Source organism: Saccopteryx leptura, chromosome 1 (assembly GCF_036850995.1).
Source record: "Saccopteryx leptura isolate mSacLep1 chromosome 1, mSacLep1_pri_phased_curated, whole genome shotgun sequence".
NCBI classification, from domain to species: Eukaryota; Metazoa; Chordata; class Mammalia; order Chiroptera; family Emballonuridae; genus Saccopteryx; species Saccopteryx leptura.
Window position 1 is genome coordinate 288,434,396 of NC_089503.1, and position 12,287 is coordinate 288,446,682.

Below are 12,287 nucleotides of genomic sequence, written 5' to 3' on the forward strand. Positions count from 1 at the left end.
GTGGTCGTTTCTGTCCTTTGCTGTATACCATATTTCCCCATGTATAAGACGCTCCCATGTATAAGCACCTTAATTTTGTGGCACAAAATTTGAAAAAAAATGTATTAAATAAAGTTATTGAACTCCAGTTTTATTCATCATAAAATTCATACAACTCCTCATCACTGGCAAATTTCCCATCCATTAGCTTGTCCTCATCTGTATCTGATGATGAATCACTCTCTTCAAAAAGGAGCACAAAAACAAGCACAAAAATGTGGGAAATGCAAATAAAAATCTACAACCACTGTATAAGATGCACCCAGTTTTTAGACCCCAAAATTTTCAAAAAAGCTGTGCATCTTATATATGGGGAAATACGGTACTTAATAAATGCTTATTGAACTGAAAGAGCTTTTTTTTTTTTGGTCCAGGAAGAGTAGAGAGAATGATGTACAGAAGAAGTTAGGGGCCTGACCAGGCAGTAGTGGAGTGGATAGAGCATCAGCCTGGGATGCTAAGGACCCAGGTTAGAAACCCCAAGGTCACTGGCTTGAGTGTGGGCTCATACGGCTTGAACATGGGTTCACCAGCTTGAGTGTGGGGTTGCTGAGCTTGAGCAAGGGGTCACTGGCTCGGCTATAGCTCCCCGGTCAAGGCATAAATGAGAAAGCAATCAATGAACAACTAAGGTGCTGCAACAAAGAATTCATGCTTCTCATCTCTCTCCTTTCCTGTCTGTCTTTGCTTCTCTCTGTCCTTCTCTCTGTCTCTGTCTCTCTCACAAAAAAACCCGGGTAAGGTACTTTAATGATCTGTTACTTTACAACAAAATATTTTAAAATATAATGACTTGACACAACAACTGTTTATTATTTCATGTTTCTGTGGATGGTCTGGGCAGTTCTGTTTCATGAAGCATCTGCTGGGCACTGGGTGGCTAGAAGATTTAAATGGTCTCACTCCTGTGGCTGGACTTGGTGCTGGTCACTGGAGCCCAGCTGATGTTGGCATCCAGCTGTTTTAGACTATTTTTGGTGATGGCTTCTGCATGCTTGGGCTTCCTCACAGCAGGGGGCAGGGATTTAACATGGAGCCTTATAAGAAGACAAGTCCCATATGCAAACTTATCAAGAACCTATTACATCATGCTTGCTAATGTCTCAGTTGCCAAAGCCAGTTACATGGCTAAGCCCACTGTCAACATGAAAGTGGACTACACTTGGCATCATACTGAGTGGCATGGTTTATTGCAAGAAATCAAAGCACCAGTCTACTATCGGGAGATTGTAGATCCTTTTGAGTATCAATAAAAGGCATTGAATTTCAGAGGAAGATATTAATTGTGAGAAAATAATAAAATGGGAACTTAATGCAGTATATATATTTTTAATTTTTATTCACTGACCCTTAGTGAGAGAAAGGAAGGGAGAGAGAGAACCATTGATATGCTGCCCCACCCATCCATGCATTTATTGGACGACTCTTGCATATGTCCTGACTGGGGATCAAAAGCACAACTTGGGTGTTTCCAGACAATGCTCCAAACAGCTGAGCTACCTGTGCAGAGCTCAATGTAGTATCTTGAAAAGAGAATTATCTTGGGTCAAATACAATGGATTCATTGCAAATACAATGACTGGCATCCAGCTCGGACACTCATTCAATAGACTCATTTATGATGCAATTGGAGCCAGCAATGTGTAATCCATATTGAGAAAAATGATCTAATCCAGTATTTAACAGAAATAGTAGTAGAACTCTTATTGCAAATAGACTCTTAATAATAAAAACAAAACAGAGACAAGGCAAAATACTCATAGTTATTTTATTTAAAGTTGGTGTGTTTTGGATACTTTCTATTATCATTTATTTTTTAGCAATTTTAATAATAAAAATAAGCAATAAAATAAATTCAAAAACTGTTTTATATAAAACACACAAGAGAAAAGCTGCTCTTGAGTAAAGGAATAAAACTTTGCCTATCCTGTTCTCTCTCATGACTGTTTCCTTATACCCTTCTGCTCTATTTCAGGGCAACCAAAGATCATATGTTTGAAAATTCTTGACTGTTTTGACTAGAAGATGTCTGAGAGGATACCAGGCATGTAATTTTGGTATGGTCCTGGTAACATTGATTGAAAACACTAAAGAGTCTGTCATATAAGTAGTGTGTTGAGTACTTATAAGTTGTGTCATATAAGTTGTGACCAGGGAAATGGGCTGATTGAATAAGTGGTTCTTTGAATTGGCCTAATGGTATATGGAGTGACTAGCATCCCAAACCACGACATATTAGTTTGCTGGGGCTGTGTGTAAGCCACCAAGTAGGTGGCTTAAAACAACAGAAATTTAATTTTACACAGTTCTGGAGGCCAGAAGTCTAAGATTAAAGTGTTAGTAGGATTGGTTCCTTCTAGGGTCTCTGTGAGAGAATTTATTTCATTATCTCTCTCTTTGTTTCTGTGTTTGCTGACCATTTCCTTGGCTTATAGATACATAACTCCAATCTCTGCCTCTGTTGTCACAGGTATTAGTTTCCATGTGTGTCTGTGTCTCTCTCCTTATAGGTAAATCCAGTTATATTGGATTTAAGGCCCACTCTAGTCCAGTATACCTCATCTTAATTTGATTATCTGCAAAGATCCTATTTCCAAATAAAGTCGAAGTGTCACTGGAAAGTGCTAAGACCAAGGCAGGTCTGTCCTGGCATAGTCTGGCATGTCTGGGTTCTTGACTTTTTGCAGGAAAAATTTCACAGGTCCAGGTGAGAGTACATTTATTAAAGTTGGGGACAAAAGAAGAGCTTAACATAGAAGAGGCAAGATCATAGTAACAGGAAAGAGCCAAAGAGGAGCTGCCTTGGCCTATGGAAACATCAAGAAGAATCAAGCCTAGGCAAGGCTGCCTTAGTCTTTTAGAAAAAAAGTCACAGTGGCAGAGAAGTGAGCCATCTGGGTTGTTGGACTCAAGAAACATGTTATAGAAGCAAAAGGAGAACCTTTGGAGACAGTTTCAGGGGGTTGGCCCGGGGGAGGGCTGCTGCTACCTGCTACTCCTCTGGTTGCAAGTCCCCTGCAAAGCCTTAGAACTTAGGAGAAAGAAAACAAAGGTACAGCCTGACCAGGCAGTGGCACAGTGGATAGAGCTGGAAGAACCAGGTTCGAGACCCCGAGGTCGCCAGCTTGAGCATGGGCTCATCTGATTTGAGCAAAAATTCACCAGCTTGGACCCAAGGTCGCTGGCTCAAGCAAGGGGTTACTCAGTATGCTGAAGGCCCATGGTCAAGGCACATATGAGAAAGCAATCAATGAACAACTAAGGTGTTGCAATGCGCAACAAAAAACTAATGATTGATGCATCTCATCTCTCCATTCCTGTCTGTCTGTCCCTATCTATCCCTCACTCTGACTCTCTCTCTGTCTCTGTAAAAGAATAAAATAAAATAAAATAAAATAAAATAGAAAACAAAGGTACACATTTGAGGAAAGAAGGGGGAAGACATGGGCATGCTCAAGAGTGACAGTACCCTGGGCTCTTGGTCTTAAGGGTTTTTATTTGTTTTCTAAAGGTGGGAATTGTAGGGAGGATCTCAATAAAATATTCGTCAGCTTTCCAGGTGTGTCCTTTAATATAGTGTTTTTCAACCACTGGTCTGAGGACCATTGCCAGTCTGCCACAAATTTCATGCATGTCCACAAAAGAGTTAACCACCTTGATGCTGTTTGAAGATTATAGACTCAATGATCTCAATCGAATATGCTTCTGCTCAGGATGATTTCTGCCTTATTGGTCCTGGAAATAATTCTCTTATTTTCACCAGTTCCCAATGTGTAAACTGTTTGCTCCTAAGTATCCTTGGTTAGGTGTTGAGCAGATAAAATATATTATGCTCACTTTGTTAAAGATGGTGCTGCCCACATGGAAGCCTGTCGCCCAGGTGATATTAATGTGTGTTGGGGCAGGCTGAGGGCAGGCAGAATCCTTGTAGCCTGGGGCTTGGTTTTAGGACTAAACCTTTCCCATCCTGTTTGATGTGGGGTGGTACAATCCAATTATGCCTCAGATGAGTGACTTTGTATCAGAGACTTCCTTATTTTGTATATTGGATTAAGGGTTTTGATTTCTACACTATAAAATGGGGGCAGAACAGGAGCTTGCTCTCTTAGTTCCTGAGATTAGCAATAGAGGAGACAGCAGAGAGCAGAGAGCAGAGAAAGGCCACGTGGAGGAGGCCAGGAGAAGCAGCCAAGATGGCGGAGTGTTGAGTGAGAAGCCAGTTTGGGCAGAGTTTGTGTAGGAAGAAGGAAGGAGATGGGGAACAGAGGTGAATAAGTCTGGTGAGCTAGAAACCTTTGATTCTAGGAAACTCTGATAAAGTCAGTAGCTTTGTGAGCACTGAATGAGTGGGTTTTGGAGGCCAGTGTGTGTTGTACTTGCCTGCTGGGTGCAAGCTAGGATTAAAGATGATGGCTCACCAGTTTTTGGCTCCATTGTTTCTTTACTGACTGTCTGAATCCAATGCGAACCTGCATGGGCCAGGCGGCTGTGATAGTGGCCCTGGCTACTGGCTTCACAATTGGCATAGTCGGCAGGATTTGATACAGATTGGTATGGAGCCACTACCACCTTTGAGTGGTGGAGTAGAGAACTGGCTGCTGTTATGGTTCCCCATGGCTGTCCTTTTGGGGGCCATAGGCTGGCTAACTTTTACAGCCATGTGTGAAGAAACTGAGAGCTCTGTGGAAGATGCTGCCTGGGACCTGCCAACCAAGAAGTGGAAGGAGCTGCAGCAAACGCGGGAGAAACAGATGCTGACCCTGGAGCTGGAGGAAGTGCTGGAGGAGAAGGCCAACCAGGTTTGCGAGATTCGCCTGGAAATGGAGCAGCTGCTGGAGAAGGATTCACAGGCTCGTGAGTTGGAGATTGCCCTGGATGTTGTGGAGAGCCAGCAGCTGTGGGAGGCCAGGGCTGAGGCTGAGGCTGAGGCTGAGGCTGAAGCTGAAGCTGCAGCTGCAGCTGCAAGGTCTGTGGAGCAGAAGGCGGCAGCAGCCCGGGACTTGAGCCTGGTAGCAGCCCAGGACTCAAGCCTGGAAGCAGGAGCTAATGTTTTCAGTTCCTCTTTGGAGGATGAGGAGAATCAGGCTGGAGTTGCAATCCGCAGTCTCGAAAAGATGAGAGCCCAGCTGGAAGGAGCACCTACTATGGCCCTGGTAGGTCTGTGATTTTGGGACATACGGCTGGACGCCATCATGCTCACCGGAGCAGAGATGGAAATGCTGACTGCCATTACTGCGTGCTTCTCTTTGGGACAGTGTAAGACCTGCCAGGATGGCAGGGATGAGGTGGGTGGCTGAGGTCTCATGTGCGTGGACTGATTTCCTGGACTACGGCCAGAGTGGGCACTGGCTCCTTTGTTGGATGGACTTAAGATTTTGGACAATGTGAAATACCCTGATGGGGGTGGGGGGAGGCTTTGCTAGAGGCCCTTCCCCTGCCACGGGAAGCTTTTCCTATGGCTAGGAAGAAGGCCGAGGACATTTTGTGCTTTGGGCAAAGTGCTCAGAGACTGGTAAAGTGTACCTTTGTGATTGTTGAAACTGTATGATTTGTGCTGTTGTAATTTGTGTAATATGCCTAATTTCCTTGCACAGGGATGCCGGTGATGTAGATTTTCGGTAGTAAAGTGAGCATAGGGGTGGATTGTTGGCAGATAAAATATATTATGCTCACTTTGTTAAAGATGGTGCTGCCCACATGGAAGCCTGTTGCCCAGGTGATATTAATGTGTGTTGGGGGCAGCCTGTGGGCAGGCAGAATCCTTGTAGCCTGGGGCTTGGTTTTAGGACTAAACCTTTCCCACCCTGTTTGATGTGGGGTGGTACAATCCAATTATGCCTCAGATAAGTGACTTTGTATCAGAGACTTCCTTATTTTGTATATTGGATTAAGGGTTTTGATTTCTACACTATAAAATGGGGGCAGAACAGGAGCTTGCTCTCTTAGTTCCTGAGATTAGCAATAGAGGAGACAGCAGAGAGCAGAGAGCAGAGAAAGGCCACGTGGAGGAGGCCAGGAGAAGCAGCCAAGATGGCGGAGTGTTGAGTGAGAAGCCAGTTTGGGCAGAGTTTGTGCAGGAAGAAGGAAGGAGATGGGGAACAGAGGTGAATAAGTCTGGTGAGCTAGAAACCTTTGATTCTAGGAAACTCTGATAAAGTCAGTAGCTTTGTGAGCACTGAATGAGTGGGTTTTGGAGGCCAGTGTGTGTTGTACTTGCCTGCTGGGTGCAAGCTAGGATTAAAGATGATGGCTCACCAGTTTTTGGCTCCATTGTTTCTTTACCGACTGTCCGAATCCAATGTGAACCTGCATGGGCCAGGCGGCTGTGATAGTGGCCCTGGCTACTGGCTTTACATTAGGAAAAATAAGACCTTACAACTTATTATTTGGCTATAAATTGCTCAGTCATTTATCCCCCTATCTCACTTTCTCCATTCCACTTGCCAAGAAATTCTCCTAGCTTCTTACTATCTTGCCTCAACAGGTTCCAGGTGAATGTGAAGTTTGGAAGGACACTAGTCAACTCAGTACACATACCTGTCACTGGGGACAATAGAGTATTCATTCACTTGCGGTGTCTCCCTCTTTCATCTCAAATATCAGGCCACCTTGGTCACTGAAAACTTCATGGCTCTGACCATCACTTCCCAGCTTTTCATGCAGAAGAGAGCATTTTAAAACATACTTTTTTGAGAATTATTTCCAATGATTTACTACTATTATAAAGTAATAAAAGAACTTGACATGATTGCTTCAAGGAGAACAGAAGCCTCACTGTAGTGTAACAGTGTATGTTTTAGTAGTGTCAGTAAAATAGGAGTTAGACATATCAAATTGCTATAAAGTACTGCACCCCAGATTCTGAAAGGCACTGTACCTCATTTCATCGAGTTCACATACAGACACCCAGTCCAGATGAATTGTGAAGAGTTTTATCAAAGGAGGAGATTTATTGATATGCCGGCCGCATATGGCTGACATGGGGCATCTGCAGGCCCAAATCGTACAGTCCCAAAAATAGTTCAGGGGCTGCTTATATACCCTTGATCACACAAGGGCGGGGGGATAGCATGGCATCATGGTACAAACTGGCAACATTTATCTAGCGGATACACAGAAACATTAAGACTTTTAAGGTAACACAATCAAAGATGTTTATAAATCTTTCAGGGTTCCTCTTCCCTCAGTGGCCTAGAGGTATTTTACTCTCAAGATTCCAGGAAGGGGGAGGAACTACTGTCAATGCAAGGTGGTATGTAAGTTCTGCCTCCTATTGAAAAAGAAGTTTCTAGGTTAACCTTTATTTTAGATTTTTTTTTATCTATCAATAATTACTTTAATTTTAAAAAAAATTTTATTAATGTTAATGGGGTGACATTAATAATTCAGGGTACATATATTCAAAGAAAACATGTCCAGGTTATCTTGTCATTCAATTATGTTGCATACCCATCACCCAGAGTCAGATTGTCCTTCGTCACACTCTATCTAGTTTTCTTTGTGCCCCTCCTCCTCCCCTCCCCCTCTCCCTCCTTCCCTCCTGTGTCCTCCCTCCCCCCACCCCTGGTAACCACCACACTCTTGTCCATGTCTCTTAGTCTCGTTTTTTTGTATTTTTTTTTTCATTTTTCTGAAGCTGGAAACAGGGAGAGACAGTCAGACAGACTCCCGCATGCGCCCGACCAGGATCCACCTGGCACGCCCACCATGGGGCGACACTCTGCCCACCAGGGGGCGATGCTCTGCCCCTCCGGGGCGTCGCTCTGTTGCGACCAGAGCCACTCTAGCACCTGAGGCAGAGGCCACAGAGCTATCCCCAGCGCCTGGGCCATCTTTGCTCCAATGGAGCCTTGACTGCGGGAGGGGAAGAGAGAGACAGAGAGGAAAGCGCGGCGGAGGGGTGGAGAAGCAAATGGGCGCTTCTCCTGTGTGCCCTGGCTGGGAATCGAACCCGGGTCCTCCGCACGCTAGGCCGACGCTCTACCGCTGAGCCAACCGGCCAGGGCTCTTAGTCTCGTTTTTATGTCCCACCAATGCATGGAATCATGTAGTTCTTGTTTTTTTCTGATTTACTTATTTCACTCCATATAATGTTTTCAAGATCCCACCATTTTGCTGTAAATGTCCGATGTCATCATTTCTTATGGCTGAGTAGTATTCCATAGTGTATATGTGCCACATCTTCTTTATCCAGTCATCTATTGAAGGGCTTTTTGGTTGTTTCCATGTCTTGGCCACTGTGAATAATGCTGCAATAAACATGGGGTTACATGTGTCTTTACATATCAATGTTTCTGAGGTTTTGGGGTACATACCCAGTAGAGGGATTGCTAGGTCATAAGATAGTTCTATTTTCAGTTTTTTGAGGAACCACCATACTTTCCTCCATAATGGTTGTACTACTTTACAGTCCCACCAACAGTGAATGATAGTTTCTTTTTCTCCACAGCCTCTCCAACATTTGCTATTACCTGTCTTGTTGATAATAGCTAAGCTAACAGGTGTGAGGTGGTATCTCATTGTAGTTTTGATTTGCATCTCTCTAATAACTAATGAAGATGACCATCTTTTCATATATCTGTTGGCCATTTGTATTTCTTCCTGGGAGAAGTGTCTGTTCATGTCCTCTTCCCATTTTTTTATTGGATTGTTTATTTGTTTGTTGTTGAGTTTTATGAGTGCTTTGTAAATTTTGGATATTAGGCCCTTATCTGAGTTGTTGTTTGAAAATAACATTTCCTATTTAGTTGGCTGTCTGTTTATTTTTTTGTCAGTTTCTCTTGCTAAGCAAAAACTTTTTAGTCTGATGTAGTCCCATTCATTTATCTTTGCCTTCACTTCTCTTGCCTTTGGATTCAAATTCATAAAATGTTCTTTAAAACCCAGGTCCATGAGTTTAGTACCTATGTCTTCTTCTATGTACTTTATTGTTTCAGGTCTTATATTTGGGTCTTTGATCCATTTTGAATTAATTTTAGTACCAGGGGACAAGCTGTAGTCGAGTTTCATTCTTTTGCATGTGGCTTTCCAGTTTTCCCAGCACCATTTGTTGAAGAGGCTTTCTTTTCTCCATTGTGTGTTGTTGGCCCCTTTATCAAAAATTATTTGACCATATATATGTAGTTTTATTTCTGGACTTTCTATTCTGTTCCATTGGTCTGAGTGTCTATTTTTCTGCCAATACCATGCAGTTTTGATTGTCGTGGCCCTATAATATAGTTTGAAGTCAAGTATTGTAATGCCCCCAGCTTCATTCTTTTTCCTTAGGATTGCTTTGGCTATTCGGGTTTTTTATAGTTCCTTATAAATCTGATGCTTTTTTGTTCCATTTCTTTAAAAAGTGTCATAGAAATTTTGATGGGAATTGCATTAAATTTATAAATTGCTTTGGGTAATATGGCCATTTTGATTATATTTATTCTTCCTATCCAAGAACAAGGAGTATTTTTCCATCTCATTGTGTCTTTTTCGATTTCTCTTAACAATGCTTTGTAGTTTTCGTTATATAGGTCCTTTACATTCTTTGTTATGTTTATTCCTAGGTATTTTTTTTTGTTGTTGTTGCAATCGTGAAGGGGATTATTTTTTTGAGTTTGTTTTCTAATATTTCATTGTTGGCATATAGAAAGGCTATGGACTTTGGTATGTTAATTTTGTATCCTGCGACCTTACTTTATTGATTTATTGTTTCTAGTAATCTTTTTGTTGAGTCCTTCGGGTTTTCGATATATAGGATCATATCATCTGCAAAAAGTGATACCTTTACTTCTTCTTTTCTGATATGGATGCCTTTTATTTCTTTCTCTTGTCTGATTGCTCTGGCCAGAACTTCTAGCACCACATTAAATAAGAGTGGAGAGAGTGGACAACCCTGTCTTGTTCCTGATTTAAGGTGGAAAGTCCTCAGTTTTATGCCGTTTAATATGATGTTGGCTTATGGTTTATCATATATGGCCTTTATCATGTTGAGATATTTTCCTTCTATACCCATTTTGTTGAGTGTCTTAAACATAAAGATGTGTTGTATGTTATCAAATGCCTTTTCTGCATCTATTGATAAGATCATGTGGTTTTTGTTCTTTGTTTTGTTGATATGGTGTATTATGTTAACCATTTTAGGTATGTTGAACCATCCTTGAGATTCTGGGATGAATCCCACTTGATCATGATGTATTATTTTTTTAATATGTTGTTGTATTCAATTTTCCAGTATTTTGTTTAGTATTTTAGCATCTGTATTCATTAGAGATATTGGTCTGTAGTTTTCTTTCTTTGTGCCGTCCTTGCCAGGTTTCGGTATGAGGGTTATGTTGGCCTCATAAAATGTATTTGGAAGTATTGCTTCTTCTTCAATTTTTTGGAAGACTTTGAGTAGAATAGGAACCAAGTCTTCTTTGAATGTTTGATAGAATTCACTAGTATAACTGTCTGGGCCTGGACTTTTATTTTTGGGGAGGTTTTTAATAGTTTTTTTTATTTCCTCCCTGCTAATTGGTCTGTTTAGGCTTTCTGCTTCCTCATGACTCAGTCTAGGAAGGTTGTATTTTTCTAGGAATTTATCCATTTCTTCTAGATTGTTGAATTTGGTGGCATATAGTTTTTCATAGTATTCTACAATAATTCTTTGTATATCTATGATGTCTGTGGTGATTTCTCCTTTTTCATTTTGGATTTTATTTATATGAGTCCTTTCTCTTTTTTCCTTGGTGAGTCTTGCCAAGGGTTTGTCAATTTTGTTGATCTTTTCAAAGAATCAGCTCCTTGTTTTATTTATTTTTTCTATAGTTTTTCTGTTCTCTATTTCATTTATTTCTGCTCTGATTTTTATTATCTCCTTTCTTCTTTTTCTAGTTCCTTAAGATGTGACATTAAATGGTTCACTTGGGCTCTCTCTTGTTTGTTCATATAGGCCTGAAGTGATATGAACTTTCCTCTTTTTACTGGTTTTGCTGCATCACAGAGATTCTGATATATTGTATTGTCATTTTCATTTGTCTGTATATATCTTTTGATCTCTGTGCTTATTTCTTCTTTGACCCATTCATTTTTTAAAAGTATGTTGTTTAGTTTCCACATTTTTGTGGTTTTTTCCCCCCTCTTTTTTGCAGTTGAATTCTAGTTTCAAGGCTTTATGATCAGAAAATATGCTTAGTACAATTTCAATTTTTCTGAATTTGCTGATGTTATCTTTGTGGTCCAACATATGGTCAATTCTTGAGAATGTTCCATGTACACTAGAGAAAAATGTATATACTCTGTCGCTTTGGGATGAAGTGTCCTGTAGATGTCTATCATATCCAGGTGCTCTAGTGTTTCATTTAAGGCCAATATATCTTTATTGATTCTCTGTTTGGATGACCAATCTAGAGCCGTCAGCAGTGTATTGAGGTCTCCAAGTATAATTGTATTTTTGTCAGTTTTTAGGTCAATAAGTAGCTGTCTTATATATTTTGGTGCTCCTTGGTTTGGTGCATATATATTAAGGATTGTTATGTCTTCTTGATTCAGTGTCCCCTTAATCATTATGAAATGACCATTTTTGTCTCTGAGTACTTTTTCTGTCTTGTAGTCAGCATTATTAGGTATGAGTATTGCTACACCTGCTTTTTTTGGGATGTTATTTGCTTGGAGTATTGTTTTCCAGTATTGTTTTCACTTTGAATTTGTTTTTATCCTTGTTGCTTAGATGTGTTTCTTGTAGGTGGCATATAGTTGGATTTTTTTTTAATCCATTCTGCTACTTTGTGTCTTTTTATTGGTAAGTTTAATCCATTTACATTTAGTGTAATTATTGACACTTGTGGGTTCCCTATTGCCATTTTATAAATTGCTTTCTGTTAGTTTTGTATCTTGTTTGATTCTTCTCTCTTGTTTTTTTATCATTTGTTTTTGTTTGTTTGTATTCCATACTTCTTTCCTCTGTTGCTACCTTTTTTAAGTCATGTGCTTCTGTGGTGGTTTTTTCAAGGGTGGTTACCATTAAGTAATGAAAAGGGTACCTACTATATTCATTGTAGTACCCTATCTTATGAGTGTTTTTGCGCTTCATCGTCCTTTGCTACTGTTAATCTCCGTCCTCTCCCCCCCCCTTTTTTTCCTTTTGTTGTCACAGTTTAAATTTGGTTTTATTGTGTTCTTGGTGGAGCTGTTACTTGTGGTTTTGTTTTGTTTTGTTCTTTGAATCTGGTTGAAAAACCCCCTTTAGTATTTCCTGGAGTGGGGGCTTTCTGATGATAAATTCCCTCATC